At 41.9% G+C, this 7715-nt stretch overlaps 1 long non-coding RNA gene across 1 annotated transcript; it reads left to right on the forward strand.

Annotated features, from left to right (window-relative positions):
* Window positions 1–654: 654 nt before the first annotated feature.
* Window positions 655–7068, forward strand: Gm35528. The gene is made up of 3 exons (XR_375068.3): window positions 655–770; window positions 4156–4261; window positions 7043–7068. It is a non-coding gene; the product is annotated as a predicted gene, 35528 (long non-coding RNA).
* The last annotated feature ends 647 nt before the right edge of the window (window positions 7069–7715 follow it).

Here is a 7715-nt window from a genome sequence, read left to right on the forward strand (position 1 = left end):
GCAGAAATACTCGCAGGCTTCCGAGAAGCTATCTGCTCTCCTGCAGCCCAGCCACATTAGATCGCCATTTGACAGCCGCGATGAAAAGGAAACTGTGTCCTCTGCCTCGCCCCCCACAGCCCCTGGCCGCTCTGCTTTCTCTTTCCCTTTCTTTCTTTTTCTTCGTTGTCTTTTTTTCCAAAGACAAGCACTGGAGATGGGGAGAGACACTCCTCTTGTTGTGTCAATGGCGTGAATTATGTTAGCTCTGTTGCCGGATCGAGTCGTTTACTGATGTGTCTGACATTCCAAATGGGGGATCTTCAGTAACCTAGCAAGGCTCAGGGCCAAGTCTTCATTTTTTATTCCTTACAGGAAACAGAAGCCTGGAGCATCTGAAAGAATGTCATTTTCTCCACACACCCCCCCTTAACCCTCCCCCTGGCTATCCAGCCCGTGTCTTTGTGCAGCCTGTCTCTGAGACCCCTTGCTTTGAACTTGTTAACATTGCTTATAGGTGCAGAAACAAAACCCAGCCCAAGATGGGCAGCGAAGCCACCGTACACTCCTCTTACCCCGAGCAAGGCCCCTGCAGTCCAAGTTGCAGGGACAAAAACCCAGCGGATTTTGACTTTTCCCTGGGCGGGGGTGGGGTCGGTCCTGGAGTTTGGCAGCCAGCCCCAAGCAATGTGAATGAATTGTGTGGTCCTGTTGTTTAATCCCCCGCGTTCTGCAGACTCATGGCAGAGAAATAGTTTCCTTTGTTCGGAAAGAATGAAGAACAAACACAGGTACTAACTTTACCTCTCAGTTCGGAGGCTCTCTCTTGGTTAACTGCTTCAGAGATTTAAGCTTCTGCTAGTAGCTTTTCAGAGGGCTGCAGGCTATTTAGATACTCTTGGCTTCCTATGTAAGAGCTCACCTTAGAGTTAGTGAGTGACACACTTTCTCCTGCAGTGAGCTTTAACTGAAGTTACAACATAGAAAGACAATTATCCACAGAATCCAGGGTTCTGATTTTCCTTCTGTATCCTGTTGTTATTTATTCTCTGGGTCTCTCTTCCTAGATGGAAATAGCTAAGAAACGTTAAGACAACCAAGTCGTCCCCTCTGCTCTTTCATTTCTCCCTTTCAACACTAAGACTTTGCTAGGGGTCCTTGATTTATTTGACCAGAAAACTAAAATAAAAAATTGGGCCGGTGGGTGAATGCAGCGTGTTTGTAGGAGATAAGGGGGCGCAGGAGAAGGCGCGCAAAAGCCAGAGGCCATGGTAATTACTGTTAAGCAGTGAAGCATCAAAACGCCTCTCCAATTACCGACAACCTGGAGAGGAGAGTTATATTGCAGCGAGCTTTTCATTTTAATCTAAATTGCTGTTTTTTCCCTCTGATATGGCCATCGGTCAGAAAGAGTTGACCATCATTAAAACTGTTTGATTTGGATCCCCGCGGTGTTTGGTTAAGAGGGGAAATGCAAATTTGATGAAAGAATAAGGATGAATTTACATATCAGCCCGGGCTCACAGGGAGAGAGTAAACATTCTGTTTATCTCAAGTGTCGCTCTATGATTTCCACCGAATATGAAACTGACCTTGGCCCAGTCATTGCAAAAGGTCTAAATGAAATATATGGCTGTCCAAATACGGCTTACTCGAGTAGAACTTGTCTGCAAACAGGGTTGGGGGTTAGTGCTGTGAGGGCCTTGCCTTGATAAACTCCAAAACTGAGCTCCGAAGCAAAGGTATTGTGAAGAAGAAAAGAGGGAAATCCTCCGTTGTGGATTCCGTGGAACCACCATAAATTAAATCAACCTATTCAGCTAGTAATGCTAGGTTGCATCTCTCTCTCTCCTCTTTCTTTCTCTTTCTTTCTTTCTCTCTCTCTTTCTCTCTCTTTCTTTCTTCTTTCTTCTTTCTTTCTTTCTTTCTTTCTTTCTTTCCCTTCCTCCCTCTCCTTCCTTCCTTCCTTCCTCTCCTTCTCCTTCCTTCCTTCCTTCCTTCGTCCCTCTTTCTTTATAAAGCAAGGTCTCCTGGCCTGGAGCTCACCAAGTAAGTAGGCTAGGATAGCTGCCAAGGAAGCCCCAGGAATCCACTTGGGTGTTGTGTTTGTTCATTTATTTGTTTGTTTTGTTACCCTTCAGCACAGCAAAGGCCTACCCCCACTTTTAAGGTTTATTTTTATTTTTATTAATTTTTTTACATGGGTTCTGGGACTTGAACTCAGGTCCTCTTGTTTACAAGGCAAATATTTTACCATCTAAGCCATCTCTCCAGCCCCTGACTGTGACATGTTTTTCAGAGGACCTTGGTGTGCTTCTCATTAAAATGAGTTATCCACTTAGTCACTTGTCTCTGCACACCTGATGCTGTGATGGTGGCTGCAGTTCACAGTTCTAAGCTCAAGCATCAACCCAGACATACCAACCCAAGATGCAAGGGGCTTCTTAATAAAAGGGTGGTTCCCTGGTGAAACCTGCCATTCCTGGTTTCTCTTTCACCACAGCGAGACACACATTGCATCCCACTGGCCCCCTCTTGTGCAATTCACTGGTTATACTGGAACTTGTAAAACCCACATCACTGACTGTTACACTCTGTATGGTTTATGATCATAGCAAGTGGTTTAAACATTTTTTTCTAGTGCTTAAAACAGTTGTAACATGAATCAGCTCCAATATATGGATACTGAGAGTAAATCATATGCAACAATAAATCATAAAACAGGTAACTATCTCAGATAAGCAAATTACATGTCAATTAAATCTGCCATTTTTCCTTACACTGTATTGTAAGCAACCTCAAGTATTTGTTTACTAAAAACGTTCAACACAAATTCAAGTAGATGGGTCATATGAGTGAAGCCATTTTAAGAATTTGAGAGCATTTCTGATTTCATGCTGAATGGAACCTTGTAGAAAATGAAACAACAGTGAGCTTTAGAGGTCTCTTTAGAGCTTGCTAATTGGAAGGTATTCTATACTTAGCTAGTATTAGAGATCTATAGTATATGAAGGAGGTTGGTAACATTAAGAGCCAGTGTACTATTAGAGATGCATTATGACATTCACTAGTCTGAGAACAAGGGTGAAGGCTGTGACCTTGTCTGTTCTTCAATACAAAGTGTTATCAGCAACCTGTTGCCCCTAAGGTTATGACGAGCCCTGCCACCTTGGAAGGAGACCACATTCACTATTGCTGAATCTTTGATCCCCGATGGTTTTCAAAAATACCCTTTCTTGTCAAGAGAGGCCATTCATTTCCACTTTCTGACACTGATTCTACCTTGGTGGGTGGAAGGATCTTTAGCCCTCAACTCTGCTGTTTTAAGTGCTCTTAGAATTGGCATTATGTTTTAGTATTAATTAAAACAAAAGTCCAAACCCCAACCATATTAAAATGAGCAGTTATGCACCCTCTATATTCAATTCTAAAAATAAAACCAAGAAGTTCTGATTCTGAAGTTGGACACCAAAGTTCAATTGATGGTGATAGTGTCATGAATGGAGCTTGGACGATGTCTAGTGTGGTCATTCTCTTTGCACGTGGAGCAAACATATTGGTGTTTGATTGTGAGATGTCTCCCCTAGTCCTCACAAGAAGAGTTGTTATATGCATGAAACTTACTCTTTCAGATATTTAAATTGCTGTTTCTAAAACCCATCTGAACTCAGGTTTTAGACCACGTGGTGCACACCTTTCTGAAGCATCCACAGTGATTATATAGGAAGCAGTTTACCACTCTTTCAGACCATTAAGGATTTATGGCTAAGGGGCCTCTGCTGTGAACAGACAAGGATAGACATTGTAACTAGAAAAGGTAAATGCCATTCTGTTTCTGTGTGAATATGGGGTAGAGTTGAAGCAAGAAGTTGTTGTTACAGTGATCACTTTGACCAGGTCTACTGAGAGCATTCTTTTGTGTTTGGTACAGGAGAGGCAGAGAGAAGACAAAGAGAAAGGTTGATACAGCAAATAAAACAGAAATAAGCATGTAATCTGAATAAGTATTTGTGGTGTTTATACAACACTTCTGCAAGTTTGAAGTTGCGACAAATAAAAAAAAAAAGAAAGAAAGAAATTTACGTCAATAAAACCTCAAAGGAACCAACTAAGAAAGCGAACATTCACAGAACAAAGAAGGCTCATGCATTAAGTCTCTGCTCCCTTTCCTCACAGGTGGCTGACGCTCAAGTGAGGAAGTAATACAGAAAGAAGAAAGAGCAAGAGGATATTGGGAACCGAAGAAAGGCAGATGGCAGTGGAAAAGAGATACGAGGAAACTGTATATGAAAATCATGCTTTCACATTATTTAACTTTTTAGAGTAGTTTACTGTGGGTCCTGATCACATTGTGTGTGTGTGTGTGTGTGTGTGTGTGTGTGTGTGTGTGTGCGTGCGTGCACGCGCGTGCTTGTGTGTCACAGAGTGTGAGTAGAGATCAAAGGACAACTGGCTGGAATCAGTTCTCCCCTTCTTTTATGTGGGGACTGAGGATAGAACACTGGTCTTCTAACTTGGTAACAATGAACCATACCTATGGACCCATCTTGCCAGCCCAGTTTTCATGTATGCATGCCCACTATGTATTCATCTGTGAAATGGCTTGCTGATCCAGTTGCCACAGGAATGAACAGATAATCCAGAATGAGTGTGGCATGTGAGAGTATCAGATACAATAAGATTTTGTTACGCTTCTTTCTGTGCCCAGATCCCTGCATGCGTTATCTTCTTTTGTGGTCTTTGATACTTAGTAGAAAACACAGGACAGTGCAGGGAAAGTCAGTGACCCTGGCCTTGGCAAAATGTCATTAGATTAAAACAGGAGAATTTCAGGCAACAAAAGCAAAACAAAGCAAAATAAAAACAAATACAAAAACAAAAACAAAACCAAGTGGGTCTATCTCAAACTTAAAAGTTTCTGCAGTCTATAGCAAATTAAAGTGGAAAAAGCACATTACAGAATGTGTAAAATACTGGGAATTCTGGGAAGAGGCTAATATTCAAAACGTGTAAAAACCACATACACACAATAGCAAAAGAACCCTCATCTTTACAGTGTGCAAGGGACCTGAATAGATGTTTTGTCAAAGGAGACACAAAGGTAGCTACAGATATAAAATATGTTCAGCATTATGATTGAGAGAATACAAGCAGCACTAAATTGAGCTGTTAGCGCAAACATCTCAGAAAGGCTACTACTGAATAGACAAGAAATGTTGCATTTGGGTGAATATTTGGGATAAAGTACATACTTGCATACAGTTGGTAGGAGTTTAGACTGGTTCAGTAATTATGGAAAATAGTACAGAGGCTTCTTTTTAAAATATCAAATATACAATCCACTTACAAGTTTATATCTGAAGGAGGGAAAGTAAGTAAAATAGGAAATAAAAAATAGTAAAGAAGAAATAAAAAGAGTTATGCACAACTCCATGTTCCCCACAGTATTAATCATAACCAGAAAGATATGGAAACAGCCTAGATATTCATTAAAGACAGATAGATAAGCAGAGGAGTTTGGCACATCATCCAGCCATTAAAAAGAAGACAATTCTGCCATTTCTGATTTCACATGTGAACAAGGAGAATGTTATGATATGTGAAATAAACTAGGCCCAGAACAACAAGTACTGCATAGTCACGGTGATGTGAAGAATCTAAAAGTTGACCTCATAGGACCAGAGACAGATTGGTGGTGGTTATCACTTGCTGGGAAGTAAACAAAAAGTTGGGAGATGGTCCAAGAGTATAAACCTTGATACAATATGAACACATTCTGGGCACCTAATGTATATACATGATGAATACAGTCACTAGTATTACATATGATTTATTGAAAACTTGATTAGATCCAGGCCTGAAAGTTCACCCCTGTAATCCCATCATTTTATACCAATGGTTCTCAACCTGTGGGCCAAGAAACCTTTGGGGATTGAACAACTCTATCATAGAGGTTGCCTAAGATCATCTGAAAGAAAGAAAAAACAGATATTTACATTACAATCTATAACTGTAGCAGAATTACAGTTACGAAGCAGCAATGAAAACAATTATATGGTTGAGAGTCACCCCAACATGAGGAACTATATTACATGATCACAGCATTAGTAAGGTTGAGAACCATTGCTCTAGAGGCTGAGACAGTTGGACTGATGTAAATTTGAGGCCAGTCTAGGCTACATAGTGGGTTCTATAAGTTTCATTCTAGTCTGGGCTATAAAGTTAGTCATCTCAAGAAATCAAAAACAATAACAAAAAGTGGAAAGAGATGAGGTTTTATCTATCCTCACTGCTGCCATGGTAACCTTAGGTGGTGGTAAATGGATCCTGAACCCAAAGTTAACCTAGCTATAGAGCTTGGTAGCAGCCTGGACTACAAAGCAAGACCTTGCCTCAGAAAGAAAGAGAGGGAGGGAAGGTGAGAAGAGGGAAGGGGAAGGGAGGGGAGAGGGGAAAGGAGGAGGAGGGGAAGAGAGAGGGGGGAGGAGAACAGAGGGGAAGGGAGGAGAGGAGAAGGAAGGGGAGGGGAAAGGAGGGGAGGAGAGGAGAGAGGCAGAGGAAGAGGAAGAGAAGAGGAGAGTAGGAGAAGAAAGAGGAGAGGAGAGAAGAGTGGAGGGGCGGGGGGAAGGGAAGGGGAGGGGGAAGAAGAGGAACAGGAGAGGAGAGAACAGGAGAGGAAAAAGAAACAGAGCAGTTGATACCTCAAAGTGTTTCCTTCTAGATGCTGCACCTCCTCCAACCATCCAACTCAACTATCAACTTTGAATTCTAAGTGGAAGCACCATTATTCACCTTTTTGTGCCTGGATTCCTTTGCTCAGTCTTATCTTTATGAGACGTTGCCATACAATTTTGATGAGAACAGGAGAAGGAAACTGGACTGGCAGTTTAGGGTGGGGAGCATTAAAAAAAAAAAAAAAAAAAAAAGCAGTTGCCAGAAAACAGAAATGTCCTTGGTCCTATCAGCAGCTCTATACTGGCCAAAGGCCAATACCAAAAAATGTTTAGGGGCACTGGTTCATGCTCTGGTTTCTCGACTTTATCTTTCTTTTCCCTTTACATAGAAACTCAATGAACAGGACTGCCTGAAAGCTGTGTGTGATTAGATACTCCATTACCCTGAATATTATGCTCAAAACTCCAGGAATAGAGCCTCACATGAACACTTCATGGGCAGGATAACCAGCCTGACCAGTTCACACCTACCTGTCTTAATTAAGGCTTCTTTTGCTGTGATGAAGCACCATGACCAAAAACAACTCAAGGAGAAAGGTTTTATTTTACTTCTACTTCCAGGTAACAATCCATCACTTAGAGAAATGAGGGACAGGAACTCAAGTTACTGGGAAGCAGGAACAGATGCAGTGGCCATGGAGGAGTGCTGCTTACTGGCTTGCTCCTCAAGCTTGCTCAGCCTGCTTTCTTATGGCATTCGGGACCACCAGCCTAGAAGGCAGGCACCATTCACAATAAGAACCCTCCCACATGAATCAATAATTAAGAAAATGCCCTACAGCCAGATCTGATAGGTGAAATTTTTCAATAGAGGTTCCCTCCTTTCAGATGACTCCACCTTGTGCCAAGTTGACCTAAACCTAGCTGGCACATCCTCTATGCCTCAACACAACTGTGATTGACTAGCCATTGGATAGGGATCTTTGGTGACAACCTTTTCTGCAGAGACACTCCTGTACAGAAGGAGCTGCTTGCTTCCTTTCTCTTAAGCTCTCACTGATA

The sequence above is a fragment of the Mus musculus genome, chromosome 2 (assembly GCF_000001635.26).
Source record: "Mus musculus strain C57BL/6J chromosome 2, GRCm38.p6 C57BL/6J".
Lineage (NCBI taxonomy): Eukaryota > Metazoa > Chordata > Mammalia > Rodentia > Muridae > Mus > Mus musculus.